The sequence below is a fragment of the Stegostoma tigrinum genome, chromosome 12 (genome assembly GCF_030684315.1).
Source record: "Stegostoma tigrinum isolate sSteTig4 chromosome 12, sSteTig4.hap1, whole genome shotgun sequence".
Classification (NCBI taxonomy): Eukaryota; Metazoa; Chordata; class Chondrichthyes; order Orectolobiformes; family Stegostomatidae; genus Stegostoma; species Stegostoma tigrinum.
This window is the reverse complement of record NC_081365.1, coordinates 48,747,839-48,765,747: the sequence shown is the minus strand read 5'-3', so window position 1 is coordinate 48,765,747 and position 17,909 is coordinate 48,747,839. Positions and strand designations below refer to the sequence as shown.

Here is a 17,909-nt window from a genome sequence, read left to right as displayed (position 1 = left end):
CAAGTCCCCAACATCCAACAGCCCATATCTACCTTTTACCCAAAATCCAATAACAAGGCTGTCATGGTCTATATATCTATATTTCATTATTGTTTTAGCCTGTTCCCATGCCACAAAACCTGTTTCTTCCTATCTCCACTTCCTTTATTCTTCCTTTGTACAGTCTGTTCCTATTTACATCCCTGACTGTGCTGATACCCTAAGTCCCTTTGATAGTTTCCTAACCTGAACCAACCTTGGATGTCTGATCTCTACACACCATTATCCCAACCAGATCATTCTCCAAGCTCCTGGCTTCTTCCTTGAATAGCGGTACAACCAGTCCCTATTCATCATCGTCCTCCTCTGCCTGGCTGTACTTGTTCTTACATTGAATAAGTTTCCCTTCAACTCTCTTTACTTCTACAAAAAGCAGATACTGTTGTCGATACCTGCATGGCTCCTAGTAATACCTGTCTTTTTGTGGGTTATTTGGAACATTCATCATTGCAGTCTTACTCAGGCCCCATCCTGTTGTTTTATTCCGTGATTTTGATGACTATATTGTTGCCACCTCCTGCACTCACCATGAACTGAAAAATTTCAGTGGCTTTGTTTTCCGTTTCCACCCTTCTTTTAGCTTCTTCTGGTCCATCTTCCGCTCTCTTTCTCTATCTCTATCGATGTTTTGGGAGTAGATTATCAACTAATATTCACTACAAACCCAACCCATATCTACCTTGTACATTTTGTCATATCCTTTCTATTGTAGGGAGTCTACTTCAATCTCCAAGCTTTTTTTTTCATCTTCTTTACCACAGTTCTAATGATGCAACCTTTACTAGCAATATTACAATCAGATCTCCTCAAATTAAAATTACCACCCAGCATAGTTGACAGAAATCTCCATTGTATCTAATCTGTTTCACACATCTGCTCTTAGACCGTCCCTCCTCCTCAGATTTGTCGTAGTTTTCCCCTTGTCTTCACCTTCCACCTTAACAATGTTTGCGTTCAATGTATCGTCTTTCATCATATCTGCTGTATTTAACATGATGCCACTAGCAAATACACCTACGCCTGTCCTCTTCTTTCAGGATTCTGAGGAGACTCTTCCATTCATAGCCCTTCAGTCAACTCTCATCTTGTTTCATTTTTCTTTCATGTTTCATTGAAATAGCTATTTTGGGCGCAACATTTTTCTTTTATCATATCCATTTGTGTTCTCCTTTGATGCATCTTGAAATCTTTTGATTATTTAATCTGTCCTTATGTCATTCCTACCCTCTTCTACGTGCTTACAATACTTTGGAATTCTATGTATCTTCCTTTATGTTGAGGATCATCTTGATGTGAAATGTGAATTCTGTTTTTTTTTCGGATCAGCATTTAACTGATTTTTGTGTCAGTTTTCCATCACCCACAGTATTTTTGCTTTTGTGCTACATTCCTTTTTATATTTTTGGAACAATTGCTAACTTACTAGGTCACTTCCTGAATAAGTATGAATTCACACTGCAACATGTGATAAGTGCTTAGCCAGATTCTAATTGAATGGTGTTGTCACATAGTGAAATGAAAAATGTTTTAGTGCTTTATTTTGTGAATTTAGAAAAGTTTGCTTTTGAACTTTGAAAACTAATGACTTTACCATTAATAAATGATTCTTCACTTTTTTAATAAGATTATCATTTTTCTGTCTTCTGTTTTGGAGGGAGGAGAGCACAGCAGAGCTTTGTGAGGTAATTGGATCACAATTGTTAATTTCAGCCATGTTCTGACTCCTACAGGAGTTTGGTAATTAAAATGATACTACATGTCCATGTCGATGAGTAATCTGAATGAGCACGTTGCCTTCAAACAAGTTCTTCGTCTTCATAAAAAGAACACTTCCAATTAGCTCAGAGTTATTGCCAATCTTATGTCATTGCAACGTTCTTTTACAGATATGTTTCATATAACCAGCCATGAACATTAGCCTTAATTTGTAAATAACGTTTAGCACTTAGAAATTTGTTTTCAGACCAGTTATCATTTGGCAGATCAACGTTCCAAAGTTAGAGCATGATATTGGGATTATGCTGTAAGGATTAACATGAAAGCTGGAAAGCTTTTAATTCAAAAATGACATTTTAAACCTGGCCAGAAATGAAAATTATACCACTTAAAGTTGGAAAGATCAATACCATTCCATTTTAGAATTGCAGCTTAAGTAGTAGGAATTGGAATGATTCAATATTAAAGTGCAGGAGAAATGGAACGCCCTCATTCCAATTATTTCTTTGCAGTGTCACTCTGCCCCTCTTAAACAGTGCTGAAATGTTTCAATGCTGATTTTCTTTTTCATGTTCTATACCAGATGACAAGGAAGAACTTGAAGATTTTAGGAGGATTTCAAAATCAGAAATTGCTGGTAAAGCTCAACATGTCGGGCAACATCAGTGGAGAGAAATCAAAGATAATGTTTTGGGCTGAGTGGCCTTTCCTCAGAACTCAGTTCACAGAACACAGATGGAGTTAGAGAGCATGGAAAGAAATTGGGAGCAAATCATTTGGGTTGTTGGAGATCAGAATGCTTTGCCACAGGTGTCAGTTAAAACTTTGATTATTGTACTCAATAAAGGAAAAACATAAGTGAACTATGTGCAACCTAGGTGGACTGCAGTGGTTCAAGAAAGCAGTTCACCCCCACCTTCTGAAGGGATAGGCAATAAATATTGGCCCAGCCAGCTGGTGATGCCACATCTGACAAGTGAATTTAGAAAAACTGATAAGTAAAATTTATCGTGATATCAGATCTGGTGCTAGGTGAGTACTTAAATCTGTGTCCTTCAGTAAGGGACATACCATATGGAAGTGAAAGCTCTTGCTGACTTACTGCCTGTTCCCCTACCTTATCTGAGTTAGGGAGGTGAGAGGTGTTGGGCAGTTGGATGTCACTAAGCTGTGAAGTGCTGTCTACCAGTGGAATGATTTGAGAGGATGAAAGACTAGTTGAGATTATTAGATCCATGGCCCTTAACTGTTGGTTTTGGATAAGTGTTAGAAAGTGAGATTAGTCTAGACTATCTGGGTCAGATGTACAGCCATAACTGTCAAACTGTGGTAAGGGTTGTAAAGATAGTATGAAAAAAGTGTAATTTTGAAAGCACCAGGGAAAGCTTTGTGTGTGAAGAACAGAGAAAAGGTAAGAAACAAGATATCCTTGATGAATATTTACTAAATACATACATGGCTCGTGAAGCCAAAGTGCCTTTGTAGTAAACATCTTGGAAACAAGACAGTGATCTAGTTTGCTGAGCTTTGAGAGACTGCATGTCACAGAAGAAAAATGCCCAGGAGTAGAAGGTGTTGGTGATTGTCATTGATTTATCCTGGTTATCATTAATTGTTGTGCCAATATTCTACTGCAATGAATCAGTTTGACTTGTTGTGGCAAATCTGGAAGTGAGGTAGCTCAATTAACTGAAGGTCTATTCATGAGTTTTTCTTGTGATATTCATTGACAGAAGAATATTGGTGAAGAACTTGGGGGACCTTCCTCGTCCCTGAGTTCTGGAATGGGACTTGAAGTCGCATCTGTTTTGAATGGGTTAAAAACTCAAATCACAAGTAAGGAAGAAAAGAAATCTAGACTTCACTTGGAAATACATGTCCTTTCTGATTAGCAGATTTAATGAGCTTTGAAAGATGAGCATAGAATAGTGAAGAACAAAACATCAGAAACCTGTAATTACTGAAGAGTGCAAGACAACAAGCCAACTACAAAGCAAAATAATAGAGCAAAGGAATAAAAGAGACCAAAAATTTACATTTATATAGGGATTTTTGTGACCTGAAGATGCCACAAATTGCTTTACAGTAATTGAGGTACTTTTTGAAGCTTTCACTGTTGCACTGTCGTGAAAAATGACAGTCGGTTTTCACATATTATGGCTCAATAAAAGCTATGAAATCAATTACCAATTAAAGCTTTTCAGTAATATAAATTGAGTGCTAAATACTGACCAACATATTACTTTACTTTGGGTTGAGGCATTGCACCTTTTCGTAACCACTTAAATTGGCAATCAGAACCCTGAGTTAAAATCATCACTTGCACCGATCACCTCCAACAATTCACTAATCCTGTCACGCTACATCAGAACATTTATCAAGATTGTGTGGTACATCTTAAGTCAAAGTTTCAAATTCTGCCCTACATCAGATATGAGTGCTTCTGAATCCAGGCTGTTGCCGAGATGGTTCAAGTATAAGAACTCTTAGGTACGTAAATGATAAAGCAGATAAATCAAGATTTTCACTTTCCAAGCCAACTGTTCTCTGTTCAAATTCCTTCCTCCTCCAGGCATACCTCTAAAAGTTGCTTAAGCTCATTGATACTGTTTTCTTCAAGGGTGGTGGTTATCCATTCCACAAGACAGATGAACTTAGTTGATCCTAAGCCCAATGATATGGGTCACAGCTGAATCCCTAATAATAATCAGAACTGTTACAATATCCTTGTGCAGACAAAATCCTATCTTTACACCGAGAATGTGCTCCTTCATGTCTTGTAGTACTAATGCTGATTTGTGTTAAGGACTGGACAAAATCCTCAAAATATGTCAGAGAGATAGCCCAGACCCTAACGTTTTCTTATTTAAAGCCAAGTGTAAGGGGTGGTGTTCCAGATGTGATTTGTTAAGGATGAGGTTTCTGAATATTTGGAAGCGTATAGTAAAATAGGGCAAAGTCAGCATGGTTTCATCAAGGGGAGGTCATGCCTGACAAATCTGCTAGAATTATTTGAAGAAGTAACAAGCAGTGTAGACCAAGGAGAGCCAATGAATGTTATCTACCTGGATTTCAAGAAGGCTTTTGATGAGGTGCCATACAGGAGGCTGCTGAGTAAGATAGGGGTCCACAGTGTTCGGCAAGGTGCTCGCGTGGATAGAAGATTATCTGGTGGAAAGCAGAGAGTGGTGAGAAAGGGGTCTTTCTCAGCATAGCAGCCAGTGACAGTGGTGTTCTACAAGGGTCAGTGCTGGAACCACAACTTTTCACTTATACATTAATGGTCTAGATGAAGGAACAAAGGGCTTTCTGGAAAAGTTTGCAGACGATACAAAATTAGGTGGAGGGACAGATAATGAAGAGATGGGGAGGCTGTAGAGCAATCTAGGCAGGTTAGGAGAGTGGGCAAAGAAGTGGCAGATGGGGTGTGACCTTGGAAAGTGTGAGGTCATGCACTTTGGTAAGAAGAATAGAAGCATGGACTATTTTCTAGATGGGGAGAAAATTCAGAAGTCTGAAGTCCAAAGAGACTTAGTAGTTCTCGTCCAGGATTCTCTCAAGGTAAACTTGCAGGTTGAGTCAGTAATCAGGAAGGAAAATGCAATGTTGGCATTTTATTTTGAGAGGACTTGAATATAAAAGCAGGGATGTACTACTGTGGCTTTGTAAGGCTCTGGTCAGGCTATATTTGGAGTATTATGTCCAGTTCTGGGCCCTATATGTCAGGAAAGATGTACTGGACCTGGAGCGGGATCAGTGGAGATGTGTGAGAATGGTCCCAAGCATGAAAAGCTTAACATATGAGGAATGTTTGAGGACTCTGGGACTGTACTCATTGGAGTTTAGAAGGATGTGGGTAAATCTAATTGAAACTTACAGAATACTGAATGGCCTGGACAGAGTGGATGTTGGGAAGATGCTTCCATTGGTAGGAGAGACTAGGACCCGAAGGCACAGCCTTAGAGTAAAGGGAAGACTTTCTAGAACGGAGATAAGGAGAAACTTCTTCAGCCACAGAGTGGTGAATCTATGGAATTCACTACCACAGAAGGCTGTGGAGGCCAGATCATTGAGTATATTTAAGACTGAGATAGATAGGTTCTTAATGATCAACGGTTACGGGGAGAAAGCAGGAGAATGGGGATGAGGAAGTTAACAGTTATGATTGAATTTCGGAGCAGATTCGATGGGCTGAATGACCTAATTTCTGCTCCTATGCGTTATGGTCTTGTGATCTTATGATTAGTCAAGCTACTAACCTTTTAAGCAAAACTTACTTTATTCTTACATCACAGATAAAACACAAACAAAAAAAATTGGCACAACTTCAACCCTATTGCAATACTTAACAAAATAATATATTATTCATCTAGAGTTCATCAATAACTCTAAATATAGCAGCATCCAATCAGCATACTCTTGTAAAAGGCAAATTCAGCAAAATAGATTTTCTTCACTTGCTATCTCCCCCAGTCTGAAAGAAGGAACACCAACAGAATGAATGTATCAGCAGAGACAGGACTCAAACCTTTTACAGTAGCAGAGAGAGAGCTTCATGTCGAAGCTTCAACTGCAAATACCCCAATTTCAACAACTGAAAACAAAACCGAAACCTTTGGTCTAGGTGAGCCAGACTGCATCGACTTGTGGTTCTTTTGTCTAATTTAAAACAAAACCTAAAGCTGTTTACACAGTGTGGAGGTGGAGGAACACAGGTGAGGCAGCATCAGAGGAGCAGGAAAGCTGACGTTTCAGGTCGGGACCTTTCTTCATTTTTTTAAAGAAGGGTCTCCACCCACAACGTCAGCTTTCCTGCTCCTCTGATGCTCCCTGACCTCCTGTGTTCCTCCAGCTCCACACCTTGTTATCTCTCATTCTCCAACATCGGCAGTTCTTACTATCTAAATGCTGTTTACTCTGCTTTGCATGTAGCATGACACTTTGGCACCAGGTTGACAATACCTGTCTTGAAGAGAAACAAGACAGAATGAATCTCTCTTAAAGGTACATTTCATTTCAATTAGAAAAGATGTAGAAAAAGTTCAGCAGCTCAAAATTAGGTATCCACAACACAGAAGAAGTGTATTCAACCACCAACTATTAGCTCAAGGCCCAGAATATTTCTCATTCCACGGTGATCAAATTGATCACTCATTCCCAATGACCCATGAGAAGATTTTGGTAAGACACCACCTTGAACTGGTGCTGTCCATATCATATAGGAGATCAACACCAGTTCAATGAAGAGTGCAAATTGGCATGCCTAGGCAACACCAGATACACCAGAAATTGAGTTGTCAACCCAATGAAGTGACACCACAGGATTATCTGACCACTCAGATACAAAGAACAAAACAATATCACAATTAATGGATCAAATTAAACCTCTGAAGTCCTGATTAAGAAAGCTTATGGGAATCTTACCTTTATTAGTTTAGTCATAGAACTTAAAGGCAGATAGTTTATGATGGAAATGTATAAAACGTTTATCAGGACGCAGCTAGAGTATACGGTTCAGTCTGGTAGCACGTTATAGGAAGGATGTAATTTTAATGGAGAGGGTACACAGATTGACCAGGATGTTGCCTGGATTAAGTTTTTTTTTTAATGAAAAAGATTGGATAGATTGTCAATAAAAAAAACTTGTGGATGATGGAAAATAGAAACAAAGAAAATGACATGTGGAGATGGAGCCCAGAGAGAAGAAAGCAATTGAGCAAATAATGGAACGTGTCAAGTTCAGCCTAGGCAACTCATTAGCTGCTAAGGGGACCATCAGTGACTGACAGTAGCCTTGTTGTGGTAGCCACCTATGTGATGAAAAATCCTGGTGTGTGGTGAGTTGGGTAAGGACTTGGGAGAAGCTAATCAGTCCCTAAAATTATTGAAATTGATGTTGAGTCCTGAAGGCTGCAGGGTCCCCAAGTGGAAAATGAGGTGCTGTTCTTTATAACTGGTGTTGAGCTTCATTGCAGCACTGCAGCAAGCTGGAGACAGATGTTGGTCAGGGAACATAGTTGTGGGTTGAAGAGGCAGGCATTTTTGTAAACAGAACTGCTTGGGGCTCTCTAGCCGTCAGGACTACATATCGAGTTCAATAATTTTAGGGCATGAGCACCTTCACCCATGTCCTTAACCCCCGGTCACTGGATAAAAATCTGGAACTCTCACTGCAAATATTGAGGCTGCACCTATATTATACCGACAACACCAGTTCAAGAAGGTGTATTACTAACACACATCCCATGAGTGAAACAAAAAGAATTACTCAAGTTCTGCACGGCCGCATGACTATTTGTATTTCCAAGATTCCTCATTTTTTCAAGTTCACGGTACCCTAAGTTATCTATCTTGTGGCCTCTCAGATCAGTGGCAAGATTCTGCTTAGGATTGAATAGCCTGGAAAATGGATCTGACCATTGTCTTACTCATAAGAAAAAGAATGTGCTTTAGATCTGTCTTATATTCTTGTCAACTGTAACTATTGTCTTATTTACTTTTATTACTGCTGCTAATGATTCCTACCTAATCAGTAAGCTGCAGTAACATGGATACTTCATTGAAATACATGTCTTCCTGACCTGGCATGTCCTCCTACATCCTCACCGAAGAAGGATTGCTCTCTGATTAATAACTAAGGGTGATGTGAGGATTTTTGCATTCCCTGAGGTTACAGATTTTTGTACTGTGTAATTATTTGTGCCCCAAAATGTTTGGTTTTTACCTGGTAGATTTGTCCTTTGGTTGGTCCAGTTAGCACAGTAGAGTCATATGTCACAGTTGATGTGATCTATCATGGATATGTGGCTGTATCTTCTCTATAACTGCACAAAGATCACTTTTACCAAAATTATTGTAAGTAAATGTGCCTGACTCTCAATTTAGTGTGGATGCAGACAAATAGGTAATTATTTTCCAGTTCATTGCTTGATTAGTTTCAATGTCTGTTGTTGCCAGTTTGATCTGTAGTGGTACTGTTGTTATATTTTCATAGAGGTAGTGATGGAGCAGGTTCTGACAACCAAGATTGTTTATTGAGCAATGTATGTTATATCCAAGGAATGAAGTGATCCCTGAACAACTTCATGGATTAAATCATGCAGCATTGTTTCTGAGAACTTCACAGTATTTTCTACTGAGCTGTTTGCTTTTACTACACCATCCCCTACCACCACCTCAAGTATTTACACTGTCCCTAGATGTGTAACCATTTCCATCAATCCTACGTTTAGATTTTTCTATCAGTAACATGTTAGCATTTTTATCCGTTGGTAATTGTATCAAACTTCCCTTTCGGCCAAGTCTCTTATGACATGCCTTCAGTGTCAACCAGAATTGCCATCTCATAAGAAATAGACAGGACCAATGCTGGTAGTCTGCTCTGCTTGTTTTGTTTCTCTGAAGAGCAGCAATGAACTTCAGTCATTCCATTTTATGTGAGGATGACCAACCATTTGGTGTTCCCTCAATTGCTATTCGGTTGAATCTGGTCTGGCTTTTTCAATCTGTCTTGAGTAAGGAATGACCACAGTTGCTACTTTTCTGGTAGGAGGAGGTTTGAGCTATTTTCAGGTACCATAAGAGGTGCATTCAGTGTCATTTCCTTGACAAAATTGACCTTTGGTGAGCCCTCTGCCATGAAGTCCTCGTGGGTATCAATGTTACGTTCTATGGTATAGTGATTTTCCCAAGTGTGTCCACTGGTAGCTGGGTGTGTTCGTGTTCTATCAGTAAGCATGTTTGTGCTTCTGTTTCCTTAGGGAGCATGTAATCAGGTCTGAAATTTGATCTCCTGTGTAACCCCCTTGATGTCCTCCTTGAAATAGAATAAAGAGATCCTCTTCCCTTGTGGTCATCTTGTTGCGAGGATTCCGCAGAAATTCTCTTGTCTCTTTTGTCAGGCTCATCTTCTGGTTGCTTTTGGCTTGATGCTTGAGTCATCTTCCAGTTGTCCAATATCTTTGATCTGTAGTTTCAGGCTTACTGTTGATGTCGGTTGCTCTAGGCACCAGATTTTTCAAAGCTTCAGTCATTACCTATTCTATTGTGGGAGCTATCACTGCTATCATTCCAGTTTGTTCTTTTGTTTTCTTGGGCTGTGCCATTCCTGGGATTCTGTACTGTGGTCAATACTTGAAGTGGACTTGATTGCTGATCCTGTCACTTCCTAATGGGTTGTAGCTTCTTGGGCAGGCTGGGACTTGTCCTCTTTATGTTCTGCTAGTTTCAATTTATACAAGAGGTTGCCTGCCTCAAGGCTGCTTTTTTTTTTAAATAAGCTATTCATTCATGGGATGTGGATATTGCTGGTATCAAGCGGTCAGTTAAAGGTCAATCGTTTTACTGTGGGTTTGGGACCGCATTTGGAAAGACCAAATAGGATGGCAGATTTCACTCTTTAAAGGACATTCATGACCCAGATGTTTTTGTTTCAAAACTTGACAGTAGTTGCCTGGTCACCATTGTCTAGCATTTTTTCCTTCCATATTTTTATTGAGTTAAAATATAAAGATCTGTCATGATGGGATTTGAACACATGTTCCCAGAACATTAGCTTGGGATTCTAGATTGCTGGTCCAGCAACATCAGCGCAATGGCACTGCCTTGCAGTTGTGGTCTGTCTGCCCCACGTTCTGTCAGTACTGCCCATTGATGGACTCCGTCCTCTGCATGCTCATTTAGCCTTGCTTACAGCAGGCTGTCTTTCCTGAATGATGTTGGTGAGCCAGATTGGCTTTTATAATAATCCAGCAAGCTTATTGAATTTGGTTTTACTGCTGACCTGGTGGGATTTGAGCATGCATCTCTGGCTGCCAGGTCAGTACTGCAACCATAATTTGGCTTTGGATCTTCTTAAACGAAGTATAAAGATGCTGAAAATTCAAAATGACGTGAAAGCCTAAAGCAAATGTGAAAACTTTAAAAGGTGACATAACCTGTATTTGCATGAGTTATGGCATGTCTTTGGCAGTCATTATTGGTTGAATGTACTATGCTATCATTTTATTTTGAGTCTTAGACTCAATAACAGTCAACCTTTTGAGGATTATTTTAATTTGACTTGCAGCCTGTCATTCCACACTCAGTGTGGGGAGTCCTAATAAACCTCTGCCTTAGAAGGCTGTGGAGGCTCAGCCATTGATTACTCAAGTCTGAGTTCAATAGATTTCCACACGAGAAACTGAACAAAGGATAGTGCAGGAAAACTTGCTATAGTGATGCTCCTGTTCAAGAGAGGGAGGGTCAGAAATCAGGAAACTATATGTCAGTTGGCCTAATGTCTAACATTAGGAAAATGCTAGAATTGATTATTAAGGAAGAAATAGCAGAAAATTTAGAGAGGCTTTACACCAGCAAGAGTGGATTTGCAAAAGGGAAATCAACGTCTGATAAATTGACCAGAGCTGTTTGAAAATATTTAACAAGGTGAGAATATATAACAGAGTTGATTAAGGAAGACCGGTACATGCAGTGTATTTTGATTTTCAGAAATCATTTGCTAAGGTGCCACATTTATGTCAATGTGCAAGGTAGGAGTTTGTGACGGTGTGGGCAATGTGTTGGCATTGAGTGGGGATTGGTTAACATGAGAGGGTAGTGGAATCGGCCTCATTAGGGGCACTTAAGCGGCTATTGGATAGGCATATGGACGATAGTTTCAGGGAGGGGTAGAGGTTAGATAGACCTTAGGATTAGGGTAAAAGTTTGGCACAACATCGTGGGCTGAAGGGCCTGTCCTATGCTGTACTGTTCTATGTTTTTAAGACAAAAAGTCAGGATTACCAGGTGTTTTCACATGGGAAATATGTACTGTAACAACATTAAAAAGACATTTGGACAGGTACATGAACAAGAAAGGTTTAGAAAGACATGGGCCAATACTGGCAGATAGGACAAGTTTAGTCAGGGAAACCTGGTCAGTATGGACTTGTTGGACTGGAATAAATTTGTCAGGTATGATTTCCCCACTCCCCCACTCAAGTGCTCTTCTATTATATTCATTATCATAGACCCTAACGTTTTTACAAGTGTGTGCATACAATCTGACTTTTTTTTTAAATGAGTTTGAACATTTTTTTTTGACTGCTCTACTTAAAATGTTTGCAGACAAATGGGTTCAGAAGTGCTTTAAGATGGCATGATGTAATGACAATTTCCAGGATGCAGAGCTGGGCAAAGAAGTGGCGAATGGAATTCAACCTAGAAAAGTGGGAAGTGATTATTTTGGCAGGTCAAATTTGAATGCAGAATACAGGGTTAATGGCCGGATTCTTGGTGGTGTGGAGGAACAGTGGGATCTTGGGTTCCACGTCCAATAATCACTGCAAGTTGCTATCCAATTTGATAGGGTTGTTAAGAGGGTGTATGGCGTTTTGGCTTTCATTGACAGGGGAATGGAGTTTAAGAGGCGTGATGTTATACTGGAGCTCTAAAAAACCCTGGTTAAAACACTTGGAAGATTGAGTTCAGTTCTGATTGCCTCATTATAGTTAGGATGTGGAAACTTTAGAGACAGTGCAGAGGAGATTTACCAGGATGCTGCCTGGACTGGAGAGCATGTCTTATGAGGAAAGGCTGAGGGAGCTGGGGCTTTTCTCATTGGAGCAAAGAAGGATGAGAGGTAACTTGATAGAGGTGTACAAGATGATGAGAGGCACAGATAGAGAGGACAGTCAGAGACTTTTTTTCCAGGGTGGAAATAACTATTATGAGGGGGCAAAATTTAAAGGTGATTGGGGGATGGTATAGGGGAGATGACAGAGGTAGGCTCTTTACACAGAGTCGTGGGTGCATGCAATGTGCTGCCAGCAGTGGTAGTGGAGTCAGATGCATTAGGGACATTTAAGTGACTCTTGGATAGGCACATGGATGTTAGTAAAGTGTAGGGTATTCATGGTAGTTTGATCTTAGAGTAGGATATTAGGTTGGCACAACATTGTGGGCCAAAAGGCCTGCACTGCTGTACTGTTCTGTGGTAATGCTTAATTCTTCTCACTTGTTTTATTAATTTGTTATGATACTAAGTTTTGTATCCTTTCTTAAACTTCTTTGGGGTACAGATTTACTTCTGTTCATTTAGTGTTTGCAGTTATGATTTGGTCTATGCACCATTTCCAATACATAATAAAGGACTGCACTGAAACTGATTAATTAGGTAGAGGTCAACTCACAGATTGAGTGTGTGTCGGTTTTCGTGCATGGCAAGTGTAACGGTATGCATCTTGGCCTGGTTGATTACATGAATTAAAATAGAACGTACATTGTAGCAGGTGACAACACTGATCAATTCAATTGCAGAGATATCCAGGTAGCACCAATAAAATTATCAACTTGCTCTATTAATTTAAAGGATGTGCCCATTATTTAAAAACCTGATGTTTATTGCTTATCATTAGTTATCCTTGAGAAGGTTATGATGTTTTTTTTTAATTTTTGTAGTGATATGATAAAGATGATCCCATATTGATTTTATGTAGGGAATTCCAATAATTTGACCCACTGATAATTAAAAATGCATTTCTTCAATTATTGCAGCTGAACACTGAAAGGTAAATGGAATAAACCATGTATAATATGCATATCATGTAAAATAAAATGGGAACAGTTAAATATATTTTAACAGGGTTCACAATTCTTTTACAGATTATGTGAAGTTCGAGTTGAATTTAAAGTGGAATAGTGTTAAAGTGAATTCAGCATTGCTGGAAGATACTTTGTGTACAGTGAGTATTTTTTAAGTCAAAACGTGATCAGTTAGATTAAAAAAATCAGGTCGTATTGCACTGTATTTCATTTGACAAGGAAACAATTTTGTCACTTGGTAAATCTCAGCTCAATACCTACTTGTTTTATCCTAGGGAAACCTATAAAGTGAACATTTAATAAAATAAGAAAATCATTGCTAGGGCATAGAACAAAGGTTAAACAATGAGTTGAACATTCAAAGGCAAAACCATTCGGCTAGGGACATAATAAGATTGTCACTGGCTCTGTGTACACTGATTTTGCAAATATCCTAAACAATGTGAATTTTAATAAATGCATATTTTTAGTATGTATTCTGCTTATCATCTGTTTCCTTAAACAATTCAAATTTAATGTTCTTGCTTATACTAAATGATTCAATTAGTTCACCCACTAAATCTCTCGCTCCAGTGACCACCGTCAGAAACTATTTTTCTCTTAGCTCCTTTCATACTCTGTCTGAGCAATCCTGTCCATGAGACATAGTCCAATCCCACTAAACTATGAGAGATAATGGGAACTGCAGATGCTGGAGAATTCCAAGATAATAAAATGTGAGGCTGGATGAACACAGCAGGCCAAGCAGCATCTCAGGAGCACAAAAGCTGACGTTTCGGGTCTAGACCCTTCTTCAGAGAGGGTCTAGGCCCGAAACGTCAGCTTTTGTGCTCCTGAGATGCTGCTTGGCCTGCTGTGTTCATCCAGCCTCACATTTTATTATCTTACCACTAAACTATGGACCACTTTAACTTTCTTTGCTCCCATGTTAATTACATTGTGAATTGCTAATTTGCTCAAGTGGTCCCTAGTCAAACTCAACCCACTTCCCTCTGTTCATCATGTCCTCATAGCTGTTTGTGTACCTGTGATGTATGTTGTTGCCTTTGTCTAAATCTAAAGACTACTCAATGTGTTCCATACTTCAATCACTCCATCGTGTTTTTATTCCAACCGTGATGTCAAAATCCACCTCTCAAGTAATATCCTTTGTAATTGTAACATGAATGCCTTACGACTCCTTAGCCTTTTAGGTCTTGGATAGAATTGACTGTTTCATCCATCACAGTACTTTCTTATTTTCCAATACAGTTTAATTGCCTTTCAATGTCCCAGTTCCCATCTCCAGTTCCACAGGTATCACAGATGCCTCAATCATTCAAGTTATTTTTTGGCCCCTGCTGCTCTCTCCCTATCTCCCAGGTATATTTTGAACAGAGAGACAGTGAGAAAATGGCAAGGCTGAGAGAGATTTGTGAAGTGTGCGACAGCTCAACAGAAGACGTAAGAAAGAGACACTGAAACGTTTATTGCAAAAAAAATGGAAATAGAGACTGGTTGCCCTAGGGATTGCACTTCACCAATACGTTAAGACCTGTATATTTTAAGGGTACTTACAGATATTACTGTCATATGATTGGCACCCTCCATCTTTCCTACAGTTCTGAGTCACTTTTTCCCCTCGTCACTCATTTTGTTCACAGCAATCATTTCAAATGCTTCAGTGCTTCTCCAATCCAAGTCTACCCACCCATCATTGCTAAATTACAGCATCACTTTCCCATCATATTGCTGTTAGTATCTCACATCCTGGGGTTACCTCTCATTATGCAAGACCAAAATATCCAGTGCTCCAAATGTCCATGCTCCCATTATGCAGACTTTATCACTTATTTACCCTGTGCACCTAGACCCCTGAACCACCATCCTAACGTTATCACAACGTACATTTCCATGACCCAGTTCTCCTGCACACTTAGTGGTAACCTTGAAGTCTCTTGTGTGTCTTATGCTATTTTCTTTTAGGTTTAGAAATTGCAAAGGATGTAAATAGAAGTTGAAGCTGGCTGTATAACTACAAAGAATAACTGGAGGAGGAAGTGTTAAAGTTGCTTCAGGGTGAAGTGGGGTGAATCAGCAGTCCCCTTTACAACTTCCCCAGTTGGATACAACAAAGATTGATGTTCTTCTTAGCACAAGGCTAGACTTCTGTCCAGTTAACAAGTAGTCACTGTAGTAGTAGACAATAGACAATAGGTGCTGGAGTAGGCCATTCGGCCCTTTGAGCCAGCACCACCATTCATTATGATCATGGCTGATCATCCACAATCAGTATCCTGTTCCTGCCTTATCCCCATAACCCTTGATTCCACTATCTTGAAGAGCTCTATCTATCTCTTTCTTAAAAGTATCCAGAGAGTTGGCCTCCACTGCCTTCTGGGGCAGAGCATTCCATATATCCACCACTCTCTGGGTGAAGAAGTTTTTCCTCAACTCTGTTCTAAATGGCCTTCCCCTTATTTTTAAACTGTGTCCTCTGGTTCTGGACTCACCCATCAGCGGAAACATGCTTCCTGCCTCCACAGTGTCCAATCCCTTAATAATCTTATACGCCTCAATCAGATCCCCTCTCATCCTTCTAAACTCAAGTGTATACCAGCCCAGTCACTCCAATCTTTCAACATATGATAGTCCCACCATTCCGGGAATTGACCTTGTGAACCTACGCTGCACTCCCTCAATAGCAAGAATGTCCTTCCTCAAATTTGGAGACCAAAACTGCACACAGTATTCCAGGTGTGGTCTCACCAGGACCCTGTACAGCTGCAGAAGGACCTCTTGCTCCTATACTCAACTCCTCTTGTTATGAAGACCAGCTTGTTATTAGCTTTCTTCACTCCGTGCTATAAGGAGCACTTACTTGATTACTTTCTTTTGAAGATTAAATGCTCTTGCGCACACATTTCTAAGGTATACAGAACTGTTGGCTAATGGATTAAGCATTCCATGTTTGTTGGCTCTTCAAAATTTTACAGTTTGTACAATATTTGAGAATATGTGCAGACTATAAACACAAAAAATGAGGCAGACCTTTCTTTCTTCGTGATGTTAAAAGCTTTTCAGAAACAGTGTTCTTTCCAATAACTAGATATGTTATTACTGAATTTAATAATGAAGCCCTTTACTGCTGAGACATTTGGAGTGGAAAATAATCGTGTTTTGGACCAAAAATATGTTTGATAATTTAAGATTCCAGATCGTAAAGCTCTTACTCATTGTGTGGCACTGTTTTATACTATATTTCTGTATGTTAAAGAATGTGTAACTTAAGAAGACCTCTTTCTCAATTTTTCAAAATCTTGCATCATTACAAGAAATTATTTTCACGAGGCTGCCTGCTAGGCCTCTAACATGACAAACTAAGGTCATTACATCCGTGAAGACAGGTTCTTAGTTTTCTTCTATCAAATCATAATCTGTTGCCAAAGGTCAACCATTGGCAATACCTTCTCAGAGTATCAAAGTAGAAACAGGTTAGGCTGCTAGTGTTGGAATTGACAGTTACTGTTGTGGAGCCACTGTCTTGTTTGGGGTGTAAGGAGTGATTATAATAACTCCTGTGTAACTTTTCTGTCATAAGCTGAAGATTATCTTTCATTATTTTGGAGATTCCAATGGAAGCCTGATTCTGGAAACGTAATGTCTATTGGATAAAGTTGCGAATACTGTTTGTTATTTCAAAAATAGACTTTATTCATGAAAATATCTTTATATGCCTAGTCACTGCAGCAGTTTGGTTCTGTACAGTACCATATGTAAAACAAACAAACCATTGGAGTTTGACCAGACCTGGATGCAGAACTCCAGAAAAGGCTCCACCACCGTCCTGTGCAACGTAACTTTCCAACTCCTATACTCAAAGGACTAAGCAATGAAAACAAGCAAGCTAAACACCTCTTTTAACCATCCTGTCTACATGTGATGCAAGCTTCAAAGAATTATGTACCTAAACTCCTAGCTCCCTCTGCTCCACGACACTACACAAGGCTCAATCATTAATAAAGAAAGGTTCTACCCCTGTTTGTTATACCAAAATGCAATAACTCACATTCATCCCCACATTAAATGCCACCTGCCATTTTTTTCAGGCCATTGACTCATTTGATCAAGATCCATTCGTAATCTTAGAAAACCTGAGAGATTGGTTCAGTTTGGAATTATGTTCAGCATATACTGGTTAAGCCAAAGGGTCTGTTAATGCTATATGACTCTATGAATCTATCCAGAAAACAAACCCAAAGCATTTCTTTCTTCAAGAATAACTGAAAGGATCCCCATTTAACTTTGGCAGAAAGACCTTTAAACAGTGGTCTTTCCCCACTGTGCCTTGGTGGCAGCAGTCCCAAGCTTTAGCCTTTAGTGCATCCCTCAGCAGACAGTCCTGGACCTTGAAAGGTGTCAGCCTGCAACATTCAGTCAGGGTTAACTCCTCCTTGTCCTGGAAGACCAACACGTTTCAAGCAGATCGAAGAGTGTCTTTCACCAAGTTGATGGCCGTCCAGGTACAGTCAATTTTTGTCTCTTTGTGTGTCCTGGGGAGCAAACCTAATATCATAGAGCCCCTCGTCATG

The 17,909-nt window shown here is 39.6% G+C and overlaps 1 protein-coding gene across 6 annotated transcripts in view; it reads left to right on the top strand.

The window, feature by feature from the left end:
- LOC125457338 (zinc finger and BTB domain-containing protein 20-like) overlaps nt 1-17,909 on the top strand; it is a 272,701-nt gene that overhangs the window by 119,976 nt on the left and 134,816 nt on the right. For all 6 annotated transcript variants that reach the window (XM_059650326.1, XM_048541466.2, XM_059650327.1 and 3 more), the window contains exon 2: nt 13,399-13,478. The gene's annotated coding sequence lies outside the window, so the exon portion shown is untranslated. The remainder of the gene's footprint in view (nt 1-13,398; nt 13,479-17,909) is intronic.